This window comes from Anomaloglossus baeobatrachus, chromosome 3 (assembly GCF_048569485.1).
Source record: "Anomaloglossus baeobatrachus isolate aAnoBae1 chromosome 3, aAnoBae1.hap1, whole genome shotgun sequence".
NCBI lineage: Eukaryota > Metazoa > Chordata > Amphibia > Anura > Aromobatidae > Anomaloglossus > Anomaloglossus baeobatrachus.
The window spans coordinates 337,805,047-337,830,928 of record NC_134355.1 but is presented as its reverse complement, the minus strand read 5'-3'; positions in this window follow the sequence as shown (position 1 = coordinate 337,830,928).

The window sequence follows — 25,882 nt, the reverse complement described above, 5'->3', positions numbered from 1 at the left end:
CTGTCCTGAACTTTGTGCTCCCTAATGATGCAGGTTAAACCATCTTAGTCTCTGCAGCAGGTGAGGAACACTGATCCAGAAAGCTTTAGAGCAGTGCTTAAAAGCTCTATCGGAGAGATCTTGCAAAAATTGTGTTCTTTGCCTAAAGGTGGTGTCACACACAGCGACGACGACAACGATGTCGCTGCTACGTCACCATTATCTGTGACCTTGCAGCGACGTCCCGTCGCTGTCGCTGTGTGTGACATCCAGCAACGAGCTGGCCCCTGCTGTGAGGTCGTTGCTCGTTGCTGAATGTCCTGCTTCATTTTTTCGTCATTGCTTTCCCGCTGTGAAGCACACATCGCTATGTGTAACAGCGAGAGAGCGACGAAATGAAGCGAGCAGGGAGCAGGAGTCGGCGTCTGGCATCTGCGGAAAGCTGTAACCACTGTAAACATCGGGTAACCAAGGGAAGACCTTTCCCTGGTTACCCGATATTTACCTTCGTTACCAGCATCCGCCGCTCTTGCTGCTAGTGCCGGCTCCTGCTCTGTGCACATGTAGCTGCAGCACGCATCGGGTAATTAACCCTATGTGTACTGTAGCTAGGAGAGCAAGGAGCCAGCGCTAAGCAGTGTGCGCGTCTCCCTGCTCTCTGCACTGTGACATGTAGCTGCAGTACACATCAGGTTAATTAACCCGATGTGTACTGTAGCTAGGAGAGCAAGGAGCCAGCGCTAAGCAGTGTGCGCGGCTCCCTGCTCTCTGCACATGTAGCGACGTTATGATCGCTCCTGCGTCGCCTTGTTTGACAGCTAAGCAGCGATCATAACAGCGACTTACAGGGTCGCTGTTACGTCACAGAAAATGGTGACGTAACAGCGATGTCGTTGTCGCTGTCGCTATGTGTGAACCCAGCTTAAGAGACTAGAAATGGCTGGTAGACAGAAGAAGTAGCTTGCAACCTATGTAATCAGCTACAAACAATAGAATTATAACAATATCTGATAATCCACTTTCTGAACCAATCATTTGGATTATCGCTTCTAAAGCATAAGCATTAGGGATAATCGAATACCTCAAATATTCGTATACGCCCATATTCGACGAATAAGTCGCTGCTATTTGACTATTTGCGAATATTCAATGCGCAATGAAAGTCTATGGAAAACCTGAATAGTTGCCGAACAGAAACTATTCAGGCTTCCCATAGACTTACATTGCGCATCGAATATTCGCATAGCGGCGACCTATTCGTCGAATATTCACAAAGTCAAATATTGCCAAATATTTGTGATAGTAGATCATCCCTAATAAGCATCTTTGCAATGAGAATTCTGATAGTTTGTGACATAATAATACACATGCCATATATCATAAAAGAAGAATTATTTTCAATAGAAATTAAATAAAGATATGTTCTGCTTGAATTAAAGGCATTCATTATAACATTTTTATTACAGATATATAGTATGTTTGTTATTTTTTTACAGCAGTTTGCCATACTATATTTTAAAATTCATGCCTTGTCTAATAATAACTGAGGTTTTAGTGACTTTGGAGAAAGTACAGTTTTCTAAGCTCTGGGGACAATTGCTAGCTTACAACAGAAGAGGAATTGGCAAGTTTGCAGTGACTCCAATTACATTGAGATGGATCTCATGCTGATTTCCGTCAAGTGCAATAACTCTGCATGAGTGCAGCATACTGGTCAACATGTAAAACAATAATTATTGAATATGTAAAAAGGACAATAATATTAAAGCTGTAGCAGCAAATACAACTAATTTATTCAATGTTTTGTAGCGGTGTGCTAATATAATTTTCAACTTCACAGAATAGATTATCAGACCTTTAATGTAAACAGGAAGTCTTCAGTAAGAACAAAATTTTATCTTAAAGGGGTAATCAGGCTCAAGTTCTACTTTGGAAGTTAAGCATTGAAAGTGATGTAATACAAACATATATTTTTTGGCTCATTTGCACGAGCATCAGGTGATGCGTACCTTTCCGATTCATCAGAAAAGCACAGATTTATGATAATTACACTGCTCGCAAATACAAACTTGTATATATCTGCAGACCTGAGGTTACCAACCCTGCTCACCGATCTATGCAGAAGTGGATGGAACAGGGTTGCAGATTTTAGAAGAAATTTAAGTTTCTAATTGATTACCAGAATTGTACTGACCTATCATAAGCATCCTCCTAGCTGTAATTTATTGGTTCACCACCATCCAAAGTAATAATGAAAATATTAGTCTTTGTTTACTAAATGAATAAATATAAGTGTGCTGATCCTTTGTCACGTACTCACACATACTCCTTATGGAACTGACACATTACGTTAATGGCTTAGACCTTTAAGACAATTTAATGTAATATTTTTGTAAAATAACTAAGTCTTCATTGTTTAGATATAGTTCGTAGGGATGAGAACTGTAACATTCGGTTTCCCTACCGAACACCTTGTATTTGGTGCTGAACACTGAACACATCTTTTGACTGTACATCCGGATCCTGTTCAAGTTTGTCACCCAATTAAAGCTTGTAGAAAGGTTGCAGATCTGCCAATCAGCAAGCTTTTAGGCTGATTGCTTTTAGCTATGCCAAGTATTGGTATGGTTGTGATTGGCCAGGGGAATCACTGTAAGAAAAAATAGTGTGGGCTACAAATATTAAATGGTAGTAACAGGAGGATAGTTATACATACTGTATTTCCTGGTGTTTCTCATAGAATCATGCTGCAGTCAGACTCTCTTCCAATCCCACTAATTAAGGTTCATCAATATTCACTGCTTCCCTGCCCACCCTGTGTCTGTGTCTGTGATTGGTTGCAGTCAGTTTGCTGTATAGTAGTGTGAAAAGGAATATATAAATATTTTTAAAAAAATTATGAAGGCTCCTATCATATTTTGAGTAAAACAAAGCCTACAAGCTGCAGCCCCCACCTCTAAGCTTTACCGTGGCTGGATGTCAACCTAGAGGGGGAAAAAAGATGTAGGGAGCCCCTCCAGTTTTGATATCTGCCAAGGTAAAGCAGTAGGTGGGGGCCGGTATTATCAGGATGGGAGGAGCCATGGTTAGTGGGCCCCAAGCCTAAAAATACCAGCCCGTAGCAGCCCAGATTTTGTTGCATCCATGAGTTGCGACAATGCAAGCACTTTATCCAGCTCATCCCGATTTCCCATGGTTCACAGGAAAAACAAAGGACAAAGTGCTGTATACTGCACCAGTCACTAAATAAATCTCATTAGTGTTTATAACTGGATAATGGCTACATATAATCTGCAGACATGTACAAGAAAGCAAGATCACATAAAATTCTGAAAACGTGCATAGCTTTAGTAAATCAAAAAAAGTGCTGACATACAACATAAAAACATCTAAAAAAGTTCAGCCACTAAAATAGTGATATAACCATAGTATAACCCGTACCTCCAAATCAATCAGACAAGCATGGTAATACACTAATGCAAAACAGTGATAAAGATTTACATATAATATACATTGTTTAGTTACCAAGTGACCAGATAAAATCTCTTAGAACAGCCATCATAAAGATAAAGAATCACTATAAAGAGAGGGTGAGAAAAAATGTAGCCTCACACGTTACATCACCATTTTAGCTTTCCCTAAAGAACCACAAATGGTGGTGTAACGAGTGGGGCTAGATTTTCTGTGGTATACATGGAATTTCCCATGTTCATGGATGCTCCATTTCTGAGGCGTCTTTGGGCTGCAAATCTTATGCGGGCGTCACACGGTACGAGCTATCGTGTGATCGCACGAGCGATCGTACCCGCCCCCATCGTTTGTGCGTCACGGGCAAATTGCTGCCCGTGTCGCACAAAGTCGTTAAACCACCGTCACACGTACTTACCTGCTGAGCGACCTCGCTGTGGGCGTCAAACATCCTCTTCCTGAAGGGGGAGGGATGTTCGGCATTACAGCGACATCACACAGCGGCCGGCCAATAGAAGCGGAGGGGCGGAGATGAGCGGGACGTAAACATCCCGCCCACCTCCTTCCTTCTGCATAGTCGGTGGGTGCCGCAGGACGCAGGTAAGCTGTGTTCATCATTCCCAGGGTGTCACACGGAGCGATGTGTGCTACCCCGGGTACGATGAACAACCAGCGCAAAGAAAAATAAATGATTTTTTAAAAATGAGCAACGTGTGACAGATAAACAATTTGCACACAATTTGAAAATGTTTTGCATCGCTCATAGGTGTCTCACGGGACGATGTCGCAAACGATGCCGGATGTGCGTCACAAAAAACGTGACCCCGATGATGCATCGCACGATAGATCGTCTCATGTGACGCCTGCGTTAGGCTGTGAAGGGTCATATAATCATGGACTTTCCCACCCTGATAATACCAACCCCCAGCTGTCTGCATTACCTTGGCTGGTTACAAGAAATAGAGATACGCCCAATCTGTTTTTTTAAATGATTTATTTAATTTAAAAAAAAAAAACCTGTCATGGGATCCCCTTTTTTTTTGATAACCACCCAAGATAAAGCTTACAGCTGAGGGTTGCAGCCCGTAGCTGTCTGTTTTACCTGCGATGGTTATTAAAAATAGGCAGGAACTCACATCATTTTTTTTTATTTCATATCTACATGTTTGTGGGGCAGTTGCCCCAATTTTCCTTCCTTCTGCAGACCCTTAAAGGGCACTTTACACGCTGCGATATCACTATCGATATCGCTAGCGAGCGTACCCGCCCCCGTTGGTTGTGCGTCATGGGTAAATCGCTGCCCGTGGCGCACAACATCGCTTACACCTGTCACACGGACTTACCTTCCCTGCAACGTCACTGTGGCCGGCGAACCGCCTCCTTTCTAAGGGGGCAGTTCGTGTGGCATCACAGTGATGTCACACGGCAGACGTCCAATAGAAGTGGAGGGGCGGAGATGAGCGGGCGGAATATCCTGCCCACCTACTTCCTTCCTCATTGCCGGTGGACACAGGTAAGGAGATGTTCGTCGTTCTTGCGGTGTCACGCGTTGCGATGTGTGATGCTGCAGGAACGATGAACAACCAGCGACATGCACCACCAACAATATTATGAAAAGGAGCGACGTATCAACGATCAACGTTTTTTGACGTTTTTGCGATTGTTGATTGTTGCTCCTAGGTGTCACATGCTGCGATGTCGCTAACAGCGCCGGATGTGCGTCACTAACGATGTGACCCCGACGATATATCGTTAGCGATGTCACAGCGTGTAAAGCACCCTTTAGGCTTTACTATGACAATTTGAGAGCCATTTTTCATAACAAACACTATGAAACGTTATTGACTTATGTCAGGTTCGGGGTCTGGGGTCAAGTTCAGGTCCGGAACAGAACTTTTAACTAAAATGCAGCCGAACATGGAGAACCCAAACTCCCATGGGTCAGCTGATCTCTAGAGCTGAGCAATTAATGTAAAAATAGTCAAATCTCATAGTGGGACCAAGTAAAAAGGTTTTAGTGTTACAAACACAAGTTTTGTATAAGAATAAAAAGAAACAGAAAATATGTACATTATTATTTCTCCAGAACAACCTGAATTGTCATATTACTTATTCCATTATGCGCGCAATGAAAAGAAGATAAAAACATTTTCATGGTACTAATAGACAAAAAATGGAATAGAAATATCAATCAAAATGACGTATTTAAAAAAATATTGTCAATCAAATTGTCCTCTACTTCCACAAAAAAACAAGTTGTCATATGGCTCTGTATTAAAAAAAATATAAAAGTTACAGCTCTCAGAATATGGTAATTCACATGCAAATTTATGTTTTGTAAAATATTGTTTGTAGTGTACAAAAGTATCAAAGCAAAAAAAATAAATATACATCTGGTATCGCTATAATTGTCAAAGACAAATTATAATATGGAGCACACTTGTACTAAACAATCTGAAATCCGTTGATGCTAAGAGCTGTCAAAAATCAATGCAAAATTGCAAACAAAATATGATAAGAAATAGAATGTTGTCAGCTCCCAAAAATGAGAATATATCTCTTAAAGTTGTGAGAATATATAAATACTTTAAAGTTATTGTAGTACAAAATATAAAACATACCTTCCAAGAATTGGTATTTTTCCAAATGAAAAAAATATGAAAAAAATATATACTAAAAAACTAATGTGGAAATTTATATGTGTGTTTATATCCTATATCGTACCCTGTGTACTTTTCAACATTTTTCACAATAAACCCACAAACTTAATTGCACTTTATTTATATTTTATGTGCTATACCAATACTAAGTTTCAAGTGTTTGTTAGGTGTAAAAGAAAATATTCATAGTTTTCTAATTATTTTAAAAAGATAAATCTAAAAATCGTTACGGGCATTTATATTCAGCCCTGTATATTTTGATATAGATGTGCAGATGTGCAGTACCCAGCGGTGGCCACTATCAGAAGATGGAGCAAAATTGAGTACTCAAGCCATCTGCTGCTGCCGCCTGTACCTAGAACAGCCGATTGGCAGGGGGCCAGACCCCGTCCAATCAGACATTGATGACCTGTCCTGGGAAAACAGGGGAATCCTGACAGTGTGCACAGCGCCCTATCACCATTCATCAGTCTGTTGTCATATAGTGACTACAGAAATCTGTCTACAGCTCAGAAAATACTGCTGGGAAAAAAATATGTGGCTTGGAAATTGCATGTTGTACTTAGAATTGATGCAGATATACATGGCTCCATTGTAAAACACACACAACCATCCATATAAAGAAGCCACACAGTAAATTCTCTAAACCTGTATAAATGTTAGTGTAGTGTCAGTGTGTTAATATACTCACTAATCACTGCTGTCTTCTCTGGTGTCCAGCGCCGCTCCGGTCCTTTCCTGAGTCACCTGATGGCTCTACTGACTCTCCGGATCACACTCCGCTCTACACAACACAGAATAGGCTTTTACAACATAAGTCTATGTAGTGTCAGTATGAGGCCCAGAACAAAGCTCCATAGACTTACACTGGGAGAGACTTCACTCACACAGAGCAAAGTGAACCGCAGAGTCTGAACTGGCGTGACGTGACTCAGAAGAGCAGCGCAGCGGTGCTGGACACCGGAGAAGGTGCTAAGTGAATATATTAATGCACTGACACTAATATTTACCCAGAATGTAAGTGGGTGGGGATGAATGTACTATACTATGACCACAGACAATAAGATGTCATCTTGTATATAACACTGGATGTCTGTAGTTACAGCAGGTCATACACCAGTCATGTATTATCCTCTATACTAGATGTAATATACTACCATATGTGTACAGACACCAGTGCATATTATCCTGTATATACCATCTAATATTATCTGCTATTCTGTACTCCGCATAATATGTAACTGTCACATATCCTGTATATAACTTCACATCTCTGGATACCACAATCTCCTTCAGAGATTAATCAGTTTATGACATACAGTGACTACAGACATTACATGTCAGATATAGAATAATATGTAATAGTATATAATATACTATGACTGCAGAATATCAGATATTACACCAGTCAAATATTATCTGTATATAACATCTGGTGTCTGTCTATGGAATATCGCACCCAGTATACAGGAGAATACAGGACTGGTGTGTGTGTGTCTGTGTGTGTATATATACAGAGTAGGCCATAGGTATGATTACACCCTGATCAAATGGAAGTGGCTGCTGATATCACCTTTCCATTTGTGGCATATTAGTATATAAGAGGGGCAAAACATTTGAGGCCAGGTGACGCCCATGGCGGCCATCTGCAAAACCGCCATTTTGAATTCAACTTTACTTTTTTTATCAGGGTGTATCCATACTTATGGCCCATGCTGTATATACATTATTAGAAAAATGAATATTTTGATCACATGATAATTTTTATACATGTTGTCCTACTCCAAGCTGTATATTCTTGAGAGCCAACTTACAATTAAGTAAATCAGGTGATGTGCATCTCTGTAATGAGGAGGGGTGTGGTGTAATGACATCAACACCCTATATGAGGTGTGCTTAATTATTAGGCGACTTCCTTTCCTTTGGCAAAAAGGGTCAGAAGAGAGATTTGACGGGCTCTGAAAAGTACAAAATTGTGAGATGTCTTGCAAAGGGATGCCACAGTCTTAACATTGGCAAACTTTTGAAGCATGATCACCGAACAATCAAGCGTTTCATGGCAAATAGACAACAAGGTCACAAGAAGCGTGTTGGGCAAAAAAGGCAAAATAACTGCCCATGAATTGAGAAAAATCAAGCGTGAAGCTGCCAAGATGTCATTTGCCCCCAGTTTGGCCATATTTCAGAGCTGCAACTTTACTGGAGTATCAAAAAGCACAAGCTGTGCCATACTCAAGGACATGGCCAAGGTAAGGAAGGCTGAAAAACAACCCCTTTTGAACAAGAAACATAAGATAAAACGTCAAGACTGGGCCAAGAAATATCTTAAGACTGATCATTCAAATGTTTTATGGACTGATAAAATGATATTGACTCTTAATGGGCCAGATGAATGGGCCAGAAGCTGGATCATTAAAGAGCAGAGAGCTCCACTCCGACTCAGACACCAGCAAGGTAGAGGTTTGTGCTGGTATGAGCTGGTATCATTAAAGATGAACTTGTGGGACCTTTTTGGGTTGAGGATGGAGTGAAGCTCAACTCCCAGACCTACTGCCAGTTTCTGGAAGACAAATTCTTCAAGCAGTGGTACAGTAAGAAGTCGGTATCGTTCAAGAAAAAAATGATTTACATGCAGGACAATGCTCCATCACATGCATCCAATTACTCCACAGCGTGGCTGGCCAGTAAAGGTCTAAAAATGAAAAAATAATGACATGGCCCCCTTGTTCACCTAATCTAAACCCCATAGAGAACCTATGGTCCCTCATAAAATGTGAGATCTACAGGAAGGGAAAACAGTACATCTCTCGGAATAATGTCTGGGTGGCTGTGGTGGCTGCTGCATGCAATGTTGATCATAAACAGATCAAGCAACTGACAGAATCTATGGATGGTAGGTTGTTGAGTGTCATCATAAAGAGAGGTGGCTATATTAGTCACTAATTTTTGGGGGTTTTATTTTGCATGTCAGAAATGTTTATTTCTAAATTTTGTGCAGTTATGTTGGTTTACCTGTGGAAAATAAACAAGTGAGATGGGAACATATTTGGTTTTTATTAAGTTTCCTAATAATTCTGCACAGTAATAGATACCTGAACAGATATCCTCCTAAGATAGCCAAATCTACAAAAGTTTTAAGATTTTAACTTTCTATTCATTTTTAATGCCTTTTCATTACCTCTTGCTTTAATTGTCTAAATGCTTTCTTTTTGTCATTTATTGCGCCCCTTACAGCTCTATTTTAGCCATCTTGGTTTCCCTGTATTTCTAGCTTGGTTATGGTATATATTGGGCACAGGTACTTATCAGGATGCTTATGCCATTTTCTTTGTGTACTTTTAGTTCTCATGACATTTTCCAAGTTTATGACACTAAATTCATCTCTTATACTTTGGAAATTTGCCTTCCTAAAATTTAGTGTCCTTGTAGCCCCTCTACTATACATTTTATTAAAGAATAAATGAAAACTTATTATTTTGTGATCACTTTTACCCAAGTGACCCCCAATATGATAATATTAGATCTAACATTGCCCCCTTCTTGTTGGGTCCGGAACCAGGTGTGAAAGGTAAGTGTCCTTCATTGTTGTAAAAACTCTGCTGAACTTGCAGGTTTCTACTCTCCAGTTTATATCAGGATAGTTGAACTCTTCCATGATAATGATTTACCCCTGATTTTCTGCCCCATCTGTTTGATTTATGACAATATTTTCTTTTGTTTCTGTTATATTTGCAGACTTGTAACAACCCCCTATCAGTATGTTCTTATTCTTTCTCCGTCCCCTTATCTCCACCCATAGGAGCTCTACTTTTTCATTAGCCTCACATACAGTATATTTTCACATAGGATGGGATTTAGGGTTGATTTTACATATAAACACAGTCTCCTAGCTTATTTGTTAGTACTCAAATACTATATGTTATACAATACTAGTTAAAATTCCAGTGATAATCCCCGACTAAGCCAGCAGAGGTTGTACCTGGACAGAACAGACATTTAATGAGCATTTACCTGGCTGTTAATTCTTAGCTGCACCTTTGAGGCTTCAAAAGTTGTGGATTGACTCAGAGGTTCGCCATGACTTGGCAGCGGGTTTCATACAGTCTCATCAGAATGTTAAACCAAAAACAATTCAGTTGTATAAATTTTTGTATAGCAGCATTAGATCAAAATATGTTTTTTGGATGTGAGGCCCATGTCTTTCTCTACAGCTCTGTCATGGTTGAAAAGGACCATTATTTACTAACTAGCTGTAGTACCCGGCGTTGCCCGGGAATATAACTGTTTCTCTGTCTCTCTCACAGTCTCTGTCTGTTTGTCTCTCTATCTTTATGTCTGTCTGTGTTTGTCTGTTTGTCTCTCTCTGTCTTTCTGTCTCTTGGTCTGTCAGTCTCTGTCTGTCTGTCTCTTTCCCTGTCTGTCTCTCGTCTGTCTGTCTCTTTCCCTGTCTGTCTCTGTATCTTTTTATCTGTCTCTGTCTGTCTATCTGTCTGTCTCTCTCTGTTTCTGTCTGTCTCTCTCTATTTGTCTGTCTCTCTCTATCTGTCTTTCTGTCTCTATCTGTATGTCTGTTTATCTCTGTCTATGTCTCTCTGTCTATTTTTCTGTTTTTCTCTCTATGTATGTCTCTTTCCCTGTCTGTCTGTCTGTCTATCTGTGTGTCTGTCTGTGTATGTCTTTGTGTGTCTGTCTCTGTCTCTATCAGTGTCTGTCTCTCTGCCTGTCTATCTATCTGTTTCTCTCTGTATCATTCTTTCTGTCTATCTCTCTCTATCTCTCTGTCTGTCTGTATCTGTTTGTCGGTCTCTGTGTCTCTGTTTGTCTCTTTCACTGTCTGGCTACTTCTCTATCTCTCTGTCTGTTTGTCTATCTCTATCTGTCTCTCTCTCTCTCTGTCATTTCCCTGTCTGCCTCTGTCTGTCTCTTTCCCTGTCTGTCTTTGTCTGTCTGCCTCTTTCTATGTCTGTCTCTTTTTGTCTCTTTCCCTGTCTACCTCTGTCTGTCTTTCTCTGTCTGTCTCTTTCCCTGTCTGTTTGTCTCTGTCTCTTTCCCTGTCTGCCTCTGCCTGCCTCTTTCACTGTCATTCTCTTTCCCTGTCTGTCTCTTTCACTTCGTTTCTCTATCCCTGTCTCTCCGTATGTCTCTTTCCCTGTCTGTCTCTGTCTGTCTCTTTCCCTGTCTGCTTCTGTCTTTGTTTGTCTCTTTCCCTGTCTGCCTCTTTCTGTATGTCTCTTTCCCTGTGTGTCTGTCTCTTTCCCTGTCTGCCTCTGTCTGTCTGCCTCTGTCTCTTTCCCTGTATATCTCTCCCTGTCTGTCTGCCTTTTTTCTCCATCTGTCTGTCTATTTGTCCCTGTCTCTTTCCCTGTCTGCCTTTGTCTCTTTGTCTGTCTGTCTGCCTCTGTCTGTCTGTCTTGTTTCTCTGTCTGTTTGTCTCTTTCCCTGTCTACCTTTGTATTTCTGTTGGTCTCTGTCTGTCTCTGTCCCTGTCTGCTTCTGTCTGTCTCTTTCATCGTGTGTCTTTCTGTCTGTCTCTTTCTCTGTCTGGCTTTTTTTTCCTATCTGTCTCTGTCTGTCTCTCTCTCTTTCCCTGTCTGCCTCTGTCTGTCTCTTTCCCTGTCTGTTTCTCTCTGTTTTTGCCTGTCTGTCTCTTTCTGTCTGTGCCTGTCTGTCTCTCTCTGTCTGTCTGTCGCTCAGTCTGTCTCTGTCTTCTGTCTCTCTACCGACATCATATTACCTCACACATAAGCTTCTTATACTAGCAATTTACTTTGTTCCTATAGCAACCAATCACAGGTCCTATTAATAACCTGTAGCTCCCAGCTCCTTTCACTTTAATGGAGACAGGTTTTTTGGAGAGTAACTTTAAAGTGCTGGGTTAAAATGTTGCCATTAAAACAAAGTCTATGACGTTCACTGAGTCAAATGGGGTGTCTGTCCATGAAATTTTAGGATATAAGTAGAGTACCGTATTTTTTGGACTATAAGACGCATCGGATCATAAGACACACCCTGGTTTTAGAGGAGGAAAATAGGAAAATAAAATTTTTTGCAAAAAATGTGGTCATGATACACTTTAATGGTGCAAGGATCTGCTGTTGACACTGTTATAGGGATAATTTCCCCAAATTCTCTACTAAAGGTACCCCATCCTGGTATTGATCCTCCTGCCTTGTATATGATCCCCATCCTTGTATATATGTCCCTCATCCTGATAAATACCCATATCCTGCTATATAACCCCATCCTGCTATATACCTCCATCCTGATAAATACCCCCATCCAGCTATATACCCCATCCCGATAAATACCCTCATCCTGCTATATATCCCATCCTACTATATACCCCCATCCTGCTATATACCTCCATTCTAATAAATACCCTCATTCTGCTATATACCCCCATCCTGCAATATACCTTCATCCTGATAAATACCCCCATCCTGATAAATACCCTCATCTTGCTACATACCCCCATCCTAGTATATGGCCTGCATCCTGTGGCACACAAAAAAAACGTTTATACTCACCTTTCCTCACTCCAGCAGCATTGCTCATTTTCCTGTCTGTGCCAGCAGCAGCGCCGCAGACCTGTGTGGAGCCAGTCACAATTCCCTGCAGCATTGCAATGTCATCCTGTCTGCCTGCCTGCTGATGTGTGTGGAGCCGCACACAGAGCGATGATGTTATCACTGTGCTCACCGCTCTCTACACAGATCAGCGGTCCAGCAGACAGGAGGACATCGCGATGCTGAAGAGAATGGTGACCAGTAAGTATACTGTACTTATTCACTGCAATGAATATAGCCACAAATGATCAATCCAGGCTGTAGTTGCCAGGGGTGATCACGCGGGCCGGCACCCCCGCCCATTATCCCACCCACTTGTCAGTGCCAGCTTCAGCGCTGAGAGATGATGGGCGGGAGGATGCATGCATATTAAATGAGCGGACCCACGTGGTCACGGCAGCTGCTGCTACAGTCTGCGCATGCTACCGATGACCCGCTCCACTGCAGCATCCTCATTCCCCACAGCCATGCCTCACATTCAGACTATAAGACACACACGCTTTCCTCCAACATTTTGGGGAAGAAAAGTTCGTCCTTTAGTCCGAAAAATACGGTAAATGGACTTTGTCTGGATATATGATGGGTAAAATAAGTATTTAATAAACTGCCAAATTTGAAGGTTTTCCCAACTACAAAGAGTGGAGAGGTCTGTAATTTTCATCATAGGTGCATTTTGACTGTGACAAAGAAAATTTAAAAAACATGCAGAAAATCACTCTGTATGATTTTTAAATAACTAATTTGCATTTTATTGCATGAAATAAGTATTTGATACAATAGAAAAACAGAACTTAATATTTGGTAGAGAAACCTTTGTCTGCAATTACAGAGGTCAGGCATTTCCTGTGTTTCTTGACCAAGTTTGCACACACTGCAGCAGGGATTTTGACCCACTCCTTCATAAAGCTCTTCTAAAGATCTTTCAGGTTTCGGGGCTGTCGCTGAGTAACTTTGAGTTTCAGCTCCCTCCACAGATTTTCTCTTAGGTTCAGGTCTAGAGACTGACTGGGCCACTCCAGGACCTTCAAATGCTTCTTACGGAGCCACTCTTTAATTGCCCTGGGTGTGTGTTTTGGGTCATTATCATGCTGGAAAACCCAGCCAAAACTCATCTTTAATGTTCTTACTGAGAGAAGGAGGTTGTTGCCCAAAATCTTACAATACACGAGCCATCCATTCTCACTTAAACACGGTGCAGTCGTCCTGTCCCCTTTGAATAAAAGAACCACCTTAGCAAGATGTTTCCACCCCCATGCTTCACGGTTGGCATGGTGTTCTTGGCATTGTACTCATCCTTTTCTTTCCTCCAAACACGGCGATTGGAGTTCATACTAAAAATAATTTTGGTCCAATCTGACCACATACACTCCCATGCCTCCTCTGCATCATCCAGATAGTCATTGGCAAACTTCAAATGGGATTTCACATGTGCTGGCATGAGCATGAGGACCTTGTGTGCCCTGCAGCATTTTAATCCATGAAGGCGTAGTGTGTTACTAACGGTAATCTTTGAGACTGTGGTCCCAGCTGTCTGTAGGTCATTGACCAAGTTCTCTCGTGTAGTTCTAGGCTTATTTCTGACCTGTTTCAAAATCATCCGTACCACATGAGGCGAGATATTACATGGAGCTCTAGACCAAGCAGTATTGACAGTTATCTTATGTTTCTACCATTTTCTAACAATTGTTGCTTTCTCACTAAGCTGTTTGCCTATTGTTCTGGCCCATTCCAGCCTTGTGCAGATTTACAATTTTGTCCCTGCAGTCCTTAGACAGTTCTTTGGTGTGGCCATGTTGGAGAGGTTGGAGTGAGATTGAGTATGTGAACAGGTGTCTTTTATACAGATAACAAGTTCAATCAGTTGCAAATGATACAGGTAATGAGTGCAGAGTCGGAGGGCTTCTTAAAGAAAGAATAACAAGTCTTTCTGGTTGGTAGGATGTTCAAATACTTATTTCATGTATTAAAATGCAAAAAATTACAGTGGTACCTCTGTTTTCGTTGACATCGGTTATCATTGGTTTTGATTTTGGTTGATTGTTTCAACTAAAAAATTGCCCCAGTTTTCATTGATTGCCTCAGTTATCGATTCTTTTTTGTCTGCATGCCCACGTTACAATTCTGCTAATTTTGCGACAATAAAGGGTGCGTTCTCCTGCTCTGTGTGGCATTATGTGAGTATCACCCCGCTCGTCAGTTTCAAAATGTATGTAAGAAATGTAAGATAAAATGTATTTATTCTTTATATTAGTATTTTCTATTCATTTAATATTTATTTTATATTCATTTCTTATTTTTTTTACCATTAAGCACTGTCTTTATTAGAGTTGAGCGCGGTTCGAGGTTCGCCAATTTCATGTTCGAGTGATTTTGGGGGGTGTTCTAGATCGAACTAGAACTCGAGCTTTTTGCTAAAAGTTCGGCAGCTCAAGTTATGTTCGAGAACAGTTCTATCAGCAAAAAGCCTAGCTAATTACTAGCTGGCTTTTCACTGTAATAGTGTGAGTCACTCTGTGATTCACACTATTATCTAATTTCAGCGTATAGTGTGCGCGGGGGCACCACGTTTAGATCTGTGTTGCTGAAAGAATGCCGATCTCCATTTTTTTTTTCTTCCCTAAGCGAGCGTGTAGTGGGGCGGGCCAGGATGTCAGCCAATCCCAGACACACACAGGTAAGTGGACTTTTTGCCAGATAAGCAAGGGCATGTGTCATAGGTTGTGAATATCACATGTCTTTGCATTATAAATACGGCCATTTTCCCTCACGGCGCCATTATCTGCCTTCTGTGTCTGGGTGACAGTCACCGCTCATGCAGCTCTTGTCGCTGGTCCTGCTGTGTACGCTATACACACAGCGCTTTACAGAATAGAGACAGAAGTTTATTTCAGCCCTTTTCAGGGCTCATTTTCTCGGGCTCAGAGCCATAGGTGACAGTCAGGTCCATGGAAATGCTGTATACAGCTTCAGATAACAGCCTCTGTGTACCTAAGCTCAGGGAATTCCTTGCTGCATTTCACCATTAGGAGGGATAGAAAGTGAGGCTTCCTTTCCTCTACACTGACCCACAACCCGGCCACTGTACCCTCCTGCCCATTTTTACAAAACCAATAGAAAATGTAGTCAAAGACAATACAATAGTAAAATATAACATTTTTATTAAAGATCATAATAAAAACAATAAACTGCAAGGGATAGTAATGAAAAAAGTTCCGAGGCACCACAAGACTCAGACAGTGAATTGCAAACAGAAAATAGATTGTATAAAGATATAAATATGTATTACATTCTAATTATCTGTCCCCATCAAGGGTATAACAGTAATTGAAATAGATGTAAAACTTCAAAAAATGTATAATCTAATTACCTGTTTGCATATCGCTAAAGGGCATATATACAGGCAAAAGGAGCCAAGGACAAATACCCAGGAGATCCCATCATAGGGGTTAATTACCTGTCGCCATTAGCCACAGCTGAGCCACACCAACACGTGTTTTGGCAGTAGCCTTCGTCAGGGAGGTGTGGCCTGCCCATTTTTGCAAAGCTATTTTAAAAGCAAAGAGTGCTGCCAGTTAGTGCCATCCAAAAAGTGGCTGCTATACTCCATTTGTGTCCTACTCGTGCCAAGCATTTTCCAGCACCTCTGCATTGTACCCTGCTGCCCTTTTTGCAAAGCTATTTTAATAGCAAAGAGTGCTGCCAGTTAGTGCCATCCAAAAAGTGGCTGCTGTACTCCATTAGTGTCCCACTTGTGCCAAGCAAGTCCCACCACCTCTGCATTGTACCCTGCTGCCCTTTTTTGCAAAGCTACTTTAATAGCAAAGAGTGCTGCCAGTTAGTGCCATCCAAAAAGTGGCTGCTGTACTCCATTAGTGTCCCACTTGTGCCAAGCAAGTCCCACCACCTCTGCATTGTACCCTGCTGCCCTTTTTTGCAAAGTTATTTTAATAGCAAAGAGTGCTGCCAGTTAGTGCCATCCAAAAAGTGGCTGCTGTACTCCATTAGTGTCCCACTTGTGCCAAGCAAGTCCCACCACCTCTGCATTGTACCCTGCTGCCCTTTTTTGCAAAGCTATTTTAATAGCAAAGAGTGCTGCCAGTTGTAGGGCCATAGTTGCATTGTCAGGGATAGTCAGTGTTGTTTCTTCAGCTGTCAATAAAACTAGACCACCTCTGCAATCTACACCACCTATCAATTTTTGCTACCACATTTTAAGTGGAACCAAAGTGAATAGAGTCTTTAAATTTGCCCAGTGACAGAAACACCCAAACAAGCCATAGTTATGAATGTATAAAACATTTTATTTATATAATTCTGTAGGGTATGTCAAAAACTTATAAACATGAACATAGAAAGAGGACAAAGGAGAAGAGGTGCTGAAGGGGAGAAACCCCACGTGTCCCGGAAAAAAGTCAGGGAGAACAAGTCTCCAAAAGATCTGTGAAAACTTCCCAGGTCTAAATACCCACCAGGTAGATGATAGCCCAAAGGTGCAGAAGTTGCCTAATGAACAAAGACAGGTAGTGCAGAGTATAGCATAAAGGGCAATACACCTACCAGGAAGACAGATCACCAGAGGACTGGGGTAACACGTGGGGACCAGCGTCCCAACACGTGTTTCGCTTGATGTGCTTTGCTATTTTAATAGTAAAGAGTGCTGCCAGTTGTAGGCCCATAGTTGCATTGTCAGGGATAGTCAGTGTTGTTTCTTCAGCTGTCAATAAAGCTAGACCACCTCTGCAATCTACACCACCTATCAATTCTTGCTACCACATTTTAAGTGGCCAATCTTGTCGCTAACAAAATGAGTGGCAAAAGGACAGATGCTGGTGGAAAGGGGAACAGGCGTGTTGTAAAAGGAAAAAAAGTTTGTGTCCGTGGGGAAGGTGGGAAAGCTACATTAACATCTGCTGAAGATAGGCCATCTTCCAGCAAAAGTAAGATGTCTACTACTTTCCGTGGACAATCCGATGTGCTCCCTATTATACGGAACAAAACAACTGGAACAAAGGTAGATGATGCACAAAAAAAGCACATGCTTGAATGGATCTCAAGTGCTCCAAGTGGCCTCTCCTCCACCTCAACTTCTAAATCCAAAAAACAACAGTCCTCTGAGTTGTCATCACAATCACACTTGCTATCTCCCAGATCTCAAGTCTCCACCCACCCTGCAGAGTATGGTGTAACAGAGATGGCTGAGTCTGCAGAGCTGTTCAGTCACACTATAGGCTGGGAATCAGAGGTCTGCTCCCAAGATACAGTGAGTACAGACCAGGAAATGGTCTACAGTGATGCCCAGAAGCTTTGTGACTCAGATTCAGGCCCTGATGACCACGTTTCTGAGCATAATGTAGACCCTCATTCACAAACTGTAACACCTGTTGGTGGAGACAATGAGGAGCATACTGATGACGATGAGACACAGATACCAGATTGTGATGACAACTTAAATATTCGGTCAGGGCAGAAAGAGGCTAGATCTGAGGGCGAGGGGAGTGCAAACACAACGTTTGATGATGAAGTTCTAGATCCCACCTACTGTCAACCCACAGTCAGGCACTCGAGGTCAACAGAGGCGGTGGAGGAGGATGCAACTGACGACGAAGTTACCTTGCGCCTTCCTGGACAGAGGAGGAGTACTGGTAGCACGTCTACAACTGCATCCTCAGCCACCACTCTGCCTCTGAGCACCAGTCGGGGTGGCTCAGCAGGTCGCATGTCCTCTAAACCTTACCTAGCCTGGTCCTTTTTTGACCTTGCAAAGGATCGCCCAAATCATGTGATCTGTAAAATATGTCGGGAATCTGTAAGTAGAGGCAAAAACCTCAGCAGTTTGACAACTTCTTCCATGAATCGTCACATGAATAAATATCATAAGTCACAGTGGGAAGCTGATTGTGCTGCAATGCGGCCTAGTGTAGCGGTCCAACCACCGTCTGCCCCTTCCAGTGCATCCGTGCGCTCTTCATCTTCTATGACTGTGGGGACAGCTGGCACATCTGTTCTTCCACGCAGACCTTCCACCTCTTTAACCACAACAGGCAGTTTGCTTGGAAGGTCGTCAGTTGGTTTAGAAAGGGAAACAAGTGTGGGTGTACAGCTCTCTCAGACATCGATAGCACCAACTTTGGATGAAGGCAACATCATGTCTCCACCTGCACTTTCCTCACAAACCGGCATTTTTCCAGGGACACACTACTCACCACCGTCTCCACAAAGCAGCCAGATCTCTGTCCCTCAGATGTGGACAAATAAAAGGTCATTTCCTCTGACCCACGACAAAGATAAGAGGTTGACTTTATCCCTCTGTAAGCTCTTGGCTACCAAAATGCTGCCTTTCCGCCTGGTGGACACACAGGATTTTAGAGACCTTATGTCCGTCGCTGTGCCTCAGTACCAGATGCCCAGTCGCCACTACTTCTCTAAGAAAGGTGTGCCTGCGCTACACCTGCATGTCACACACAACATCATCGCTTCCTTGAGAAACTCTGTGTGTGAACGGGTGCATTTCACCACCAATACTTGTACCAGTAAGCATGGACAGGGACATTACATGTCGCTGACTGGGCACTGGGTAACTATGGTGATAGATGGAGAATGGTCTGCTGAACAAGTCTTGCCATACCCATGACTTGTGCATCAATCCTCTTTCTGTCTTAGTTCCTCCAACGCTTCTGCCTCCTCAACCTCGTCTGGGTCCTCCACCGCTGCCTCAAGCGTGCCTGGTCAGGCCACCAGTGTTGTAACTGCGCACAGGGAATCACGCACACCTCATTACTATGCTGGCAGAAGAGCGCAACGGCATCAGGTGGTCTATAGCTTGAAATGTCTTGGAAATAGGAGTCACAGAGCGGCTGAGTTGTGGGCAGCTCTGGAGACCGAGTTTGGTAAATGGTTGTCTCCACTGCAACCTGCAGCCCGTGTGCGACAATGCTGCAAACCTGGGTGTGGCCCTTCGCCTGGGCAAGGTGACACACGTGCCTTGTATGGCTCACGTGTTTAACCTTGTTGTCCAGCAATTTTTAACACACTATCCCGGCCTAGATGGCCTTCTGAACAGGGCACGAAAACTGTCTGCTCACTTCTGCCATTCAAGAGCCGCAGTTGAGCGACTTGCATCGCTCCAGAAGTCTTTCGGCCTGCCGGTTCATCACCTGAAATGCGATGTGCTGACACGCTGGAATTCGACTCTCCACATGTTACATCGACTGTGGCAGCACCGCCGAGCCCTGGTGCAATACGTCATGGCTAGTGATGAGCGAGCATGCTTGTCACTACTCGGTACTCGCACGAGTATCGCTGTACTCGGACTGCTCGGTGGGGACCGAGTAATCTCGCGATACTCGTGCTGTACTCGTGGTCTTCATTTCTGCATGTTGGCGCTCTTTTGAGAGCCAGCCCTCATGCAGGGATTGGCTGGCAGACCACTGCAATGCCACAGCCCTGTTAGTTGTGGAATTGCAGTGATTGGCCGGCCTGCACAGCGTGACCAAGCCTTTATATCGGCCGGCGCGCTGTGCTGTGCTCACAGCTATCCAGACTGTCAGTGCAGGGAGAGTGTCGCTGATTCAGGGAAAGCTTTGCGGCCCTTTATAGCTTTTTCAGTTGCAGGGCTGCAAACAGTGTGACCAAAAGTCCTTCTCAGGACTATTCTAGTTGTATACAGGCAGGCAGGGTATAGCCAGGTCGGAGTACAGTAGCAGAGTCCTTCTCAGGACTATTGTTGCTATATACAGGCAGGGTATAGCCAGGTCTGAATACAGGCTAGTGACCAAAAGAGTCCTTGTCAGGACTATTGTACCAGTATACAGGCAGGCAGGCAGGCAGGGTAGTGGTGACCGTATACCAGCCTTCATCATATCTGGGGCTGGTGTACACAGTGTAAAACAGTCCAGATAGTGTCTGACTTGTCTGTAATTGTCGCTCCCCAAAAAAACCTGTTAGGTTCTTATTGCGTCCGTGCTTGGTTTTTAAAACCGCACGTGTGTGCCTGTTGGTGGCAGCGTACAGGTGCACTTGTGTGCAATTTCCAGAAACTTTGATATAACGCACAAGTAGTGAATATACACGTCAGCAGTGCACAGCATTGCAAAATGCGCAAGGGCATTGGCAAGGAACAAGGAAGTGGACGTGATGGTGGTGCAGGCAGAGGCCGAGGTCGTGGGCAAGCTCTAATTTCGCCACAACAAAGGGCCACATCTAGTCGCTCGCACGTCCTGTCCCAAATTCTTGGGGACCGCAGCAGTACACCGCTCTTGAACCAAGACCAGTGTCAACAGGTTGTTAGTTGGATAGCAGATAATGCTTCCAGTCAGATTGGCACCACCACAAACACTCTGTCTTCCACACGGTCAAGTGTCAGTAGCCGTGATACTGCACCGCACATTTCTGAACCTGATCCTCCTTCCTACCACCAGGCTGAGTACACGTCCTCCTCGGACATTAATGATCCCACACTTGGACACTCGGAAGAGCTGTTCACGTTTCCATTCACACATTCTGGCCTCTCGCCAGCTCATATTGAAGTGGGTCATGAGGAGATCGTCTGTACAGATAGCCAAATATTTGAGCAGCCACGTTCTCACGAAGTTGGCAACGTGTCCCAACAAGTGGTGGACGATGATGAGACACAATTGTCAGGAAGTCAGGAGGAGGAGCAGGGTGCGGAAGAGGAAGACGACGTGGTGGATGATCCAGTAACTGACCCAACCTGGCAGGAGGATATGCAGAGCGAGGACAGCAGTGCACAGGGGGAGGGAGGCGTAGCATCACAACAGGCAGTAAGAAGCAGGGTGGTGGCCCCAGGCAGAAGTCAGGCAACCGTTCCCCGGAACAACACGACGACACAAGGTGCCTGTACAAATGTTAGGTCTTCCCGAGTCTGGCAGTTTTTTAAGTTGGATCCAGATGATTCAAAAAAGGCCATTTGCAACACCTGCCGTGCCAGCATCAGCAGGGGTACCAAAACTAGCAGCCTGACCACCACCAGCATGATCAGGCACATGTCAGCCAAGCACCCGACTTTGTGGGAAGTACAACAGAGTCAAGGAGCAGTGCTTGCTGATGTCACTGCTACGTCTTCGCTGGTTGTGCATGCGAGCCAATCCTCTGTCCATGCTGCCTGCGAACAAGCCTCCTCCACTCCTGCACCTGCAGTTGCCTACGCAGAAATAACACCATCATCAAGCACGTCCTTGTCCCAGCGTAGCGTTCAGTTATCCATTCAGCAAACCTTTGAACGCAGGCGCAAATACACTGCCAACACCCCACATGCCACAGTTCTAAATGCTAACATTTCGCGACTGCTTGCGCTGGAAATGTTGCCTTTTAGGCTGGTGGAGACAGAAGCATTCCGTGACCTGATGGCGGCAGCTGTCCCACGTTACTCGGTCCCCAGCCGCCACTATTTCTCCCGGTGTGCCGTCCCCGCGTTGCATAACCACGTGTCACAAAACATCACACGTGCCCTGAACAACGCTGTTTCACCCAAGGTCCACCTAACCACAGACACTTGGACAAGTGCTTGTGGGCAAGGCCGCTACATCTTGTTGACGGCACACTGGGTTAATATTGTGGAAGCTGGGACCCAGTCTGAGCGAGGGACGGAACACGTCCTTCCCACACCAAGGTTTGCAGGCCCTACCTCAGTCAGTGTTTCACCCACACTCTACAGCTCCGGAATGTCATGCTCTTCAGCCTCCTCCTCCTCCTGCGCATCCTCATCCACTGTGCCCTCCACACCAGTCACAAGCTGGAAGCACTGCAGCACTGCCTCGGCGAAGCGGCAACAGGCTGTGCTGAAGCTAATCTGCATAGGTGACAAACCCCACAATGCAGAAGAGCTGTGGACAGCTCTGAAACAGCAGGCAGATCACTGGCTCACACCTCTGAACCTAAAGCCAGGAAAGGTCGTGTGTGACAATGGCCGGAACCTGGTGGCGGCTTTGAGGCGAGGCCAGCTGACACATGTTCCATGCGTGGCCCATGTGCTCAACCTCGTGGTTCAGCGGTTTATAAAGTCATACCCAGAGCTGTCTGATCTGCTGGTAAAAGTTCGCCGCCTGTCTGCACATTTTCGAAAGTCACCTACTGCTTCAGCCGGCCTTGCCGGCTTTCAGCGCCGTTTGCATCTTCCGGCTCACAGACTGGTGTGTGATGTCCCCACGCGTTGGAATTCAACTCTGCACATGTTGGTCAGGATATGTGAGCAGAAGAGGGCAGTTGTTGAGTACCTGCATCACCTAAGCCGTCGGGAAATGGGTCAAACTCCACACATAACACCTGAGGAGTGGAGATGGATGTCAGACCTATGTACCATCCTCCAAAACTTTGAGGAATCCACCAAGATGGTGAGTGGTGATGACGCCATTATTAGCGTCACCATACCGCTACTCTGCCTTCTAAAACGGTCTCTGCTGAAAAACAAACATGATGCATTGCAGGCGGAGCGCGATGAGTTGCAGCAAGAAACAGTAGTGGGTGTGGGTGATAACACACAGCCCAGCCTCGTCTCATCACAACGTGCAGTGGAGGACTATGACGAGGAGGAGGATGAAGACATGGAGCAACTCTCCGGCCAAATTGAGGATATGACATGCACACCAGTCATATCCTCGGTTCAGCGTGGCTGGCCAGAGGACAGGGTAGATGAGGAGGAGGAGGAGGAGGAGGAGGAGGACAGCATGTTCAGTCATCTTGTTGGTCAGGCTACTGAAGTCCTGGCTGTTAAGAGTCTGGCGCACATGGCTGACTTTATGGTAAGCTGCCTGTCTCGTGACCCTCGCGTTAAGAACATCTTGGCCGACAATCATTACTGGTTGGTAACACTGTTAGACCCACGCTACAAGGAGAACTTTTTGTCTCTTATTCCCGTGGAGGAGAGGTCAACCAAAATGCAGCAGTTCCGGAAGGCCATACTCACGGAAGTAGGCAAAGCATTCCCCTCACAAAACGCTAGCGGCATAGGTCAGGAATCAGTGGACAACCGAGGCGTACAGCCGAGAGAGGCACAAGTCCAATCCGCCAGAGGTAGGGGAACAGTCTTTAAGATGTGGGACAGTTTTCTCAGCCCCTCACGTACCACAGCCCCTGAGGTGTGGGGTAGTGCCACAAGAAATCCTAAGTTTGCCCAGATGCTGAAGGAGTACCTTGCAGATCGAACAACTGTACTCCGACATTCCTCTGTGCCTTACAATTATTGGGTATCCAAGCTGGACACGTGGCATGAATTGGCTCTCTACGCCTTGGAAGTCCTGGCCTGCCCTGCTGCTAGCGTTTTGTCAGAGCGTGTTTTTAGTGCCGCAGGTGGAATCATTACAGATAAACGCACCCGCCTGTCAACTGAAAATGCTGACAGGCTGACTCTGATCAAGATGAACAAGGGTTAGATTGGGACAGACTTCACCACACCACCAGCAAATGAGAGCGGAATTTAAAGTTTGCCATGTACCTCCACTCACCCATGGGTACACACTTCTGGACTTTGGATAATCGCTGGACTGCTCCTCCTTCTCCTCATGCGCCACCATGATGATGACCGTTACAAATTGCAATACTTAGGCCTTTGTTTCAGGTATACCCCCAGTGGTAAATTTTTTCGCCCATTCTTTGCAGAATGGACATTACAACGACAGGAGACCCGCTCCTTTGCAATGGGAACAATGTTTTGAGGCCCTCATGCACGTCTCTACCCAGGGACAACGTGGAGCCTCCCAATTTTTGGCTGCCCTGCCTAAGGGCTATACTATAATACACCCACTTCCTTAAAATGGACACTTAATGTTTTGAGGCCCTCATGCACGTCTCTATCCAGGGACAATGTGGAGCCTCCCAATTTTTGGCTGCCCTGGCAAAGGGCTATACTGAAATAGACCCACTTCCTTACAATGGGCACTTCAGGTTTACAGGCCCTCATGCACGTCTCTATCCAGGGACAATGTGGAGCCTCCCAATTTTTGGCTGCCCTGGCAAAGGGCTATACTGAAATAGACCCACTTCCTTACAATGGGCACTTCAGGTTTACAGGCCATCATGCACGTCTCTATCCAGGGACAATGTGGAGCCTCCCAATTTTTGGCTGCCCTGGCAAAGGGCTATACTGAAATAGACCCACTTCCTTACAATGGGCACTTCAGGTTTACAGGCCATCATGCACGTCTCTATCCAGGGACAATGTGGAGCCTCCCAATTTTTGGCTGCCCTGGCAAAGGGCTATACTGAAATAGACCCACTTCCTTACAATGGGCACTTCAGGTTTACAGGCCATCATGCACGTCTCTATCCAGGGACAATGTGGAGCCTCCCAATTTTTGGCTGCCCTGGCAAAGGGCTATACTGAAATAGACCCACTTCCTTACAATGGGCACTTCAGGTTTACAGGCCATCATGCACGTCTCTATCCAGGGACAATGTGGAGCCTCCCAATTTTTGGCTGCCCTGGCAAAGTGCTATACTGAAATAGACCCACTTCCTTACAATGGGCACTTCAGGTTTACAGGCCATCATGCACGTCTCTATCCAGGGACAATGTGGAGCCTCCCAATTTTTGGCTGCCCTGGCAAAGGGCTATACTGAAATAGACCCACTTCATTACAATGGGCACTTCAGGTTTACAGGCCCTCATGCACGTCTCTATCCAGGGACAATGTGGAGCCTCCCAATTTTTGGCTGCCCTGGCAAAGGGCTATACTGAAATAGACCCACTTCCTTACAATGGGCACTTCAGGTTTACAGGCCATCATGCACGTCTCTATCCAGGGACAATGTGGAGCCTCCCAATTTTTGGCTGCCCTGGCAAAGGGCTATACTGAAATAGACCCACTTCCTTACAATGGGCACTTCAGGTTTACAGGCCCTCATGCACGTCTGTATGCAGGGGCATTGGTGAACCTCACAATTTTGGACTGCCCTGGCAAAGGAAAATACTACAAAGACTCACTTCCTCAAAATGGGCACATTAGACTCAAGAGGCCTTCATGTACGTCTCTTCTCAGGGACATCGGAGTGCCACACAATGTTTTCACGTAAAATCTTTCATGTATTAATCTCAAAAAGTAACATACACCAGCTCTATCTCACTATTGGGTATGTGCCCTTAACATTTCCGCCATGAAAAATCATTTTGGGGTCATTTTGGAAGGTTTTCTGGTGAGTCCGTAAAAATGGCGTAAAACGCGGACAAAATTGTTCACAGCTGTGACTTTTCAGTGA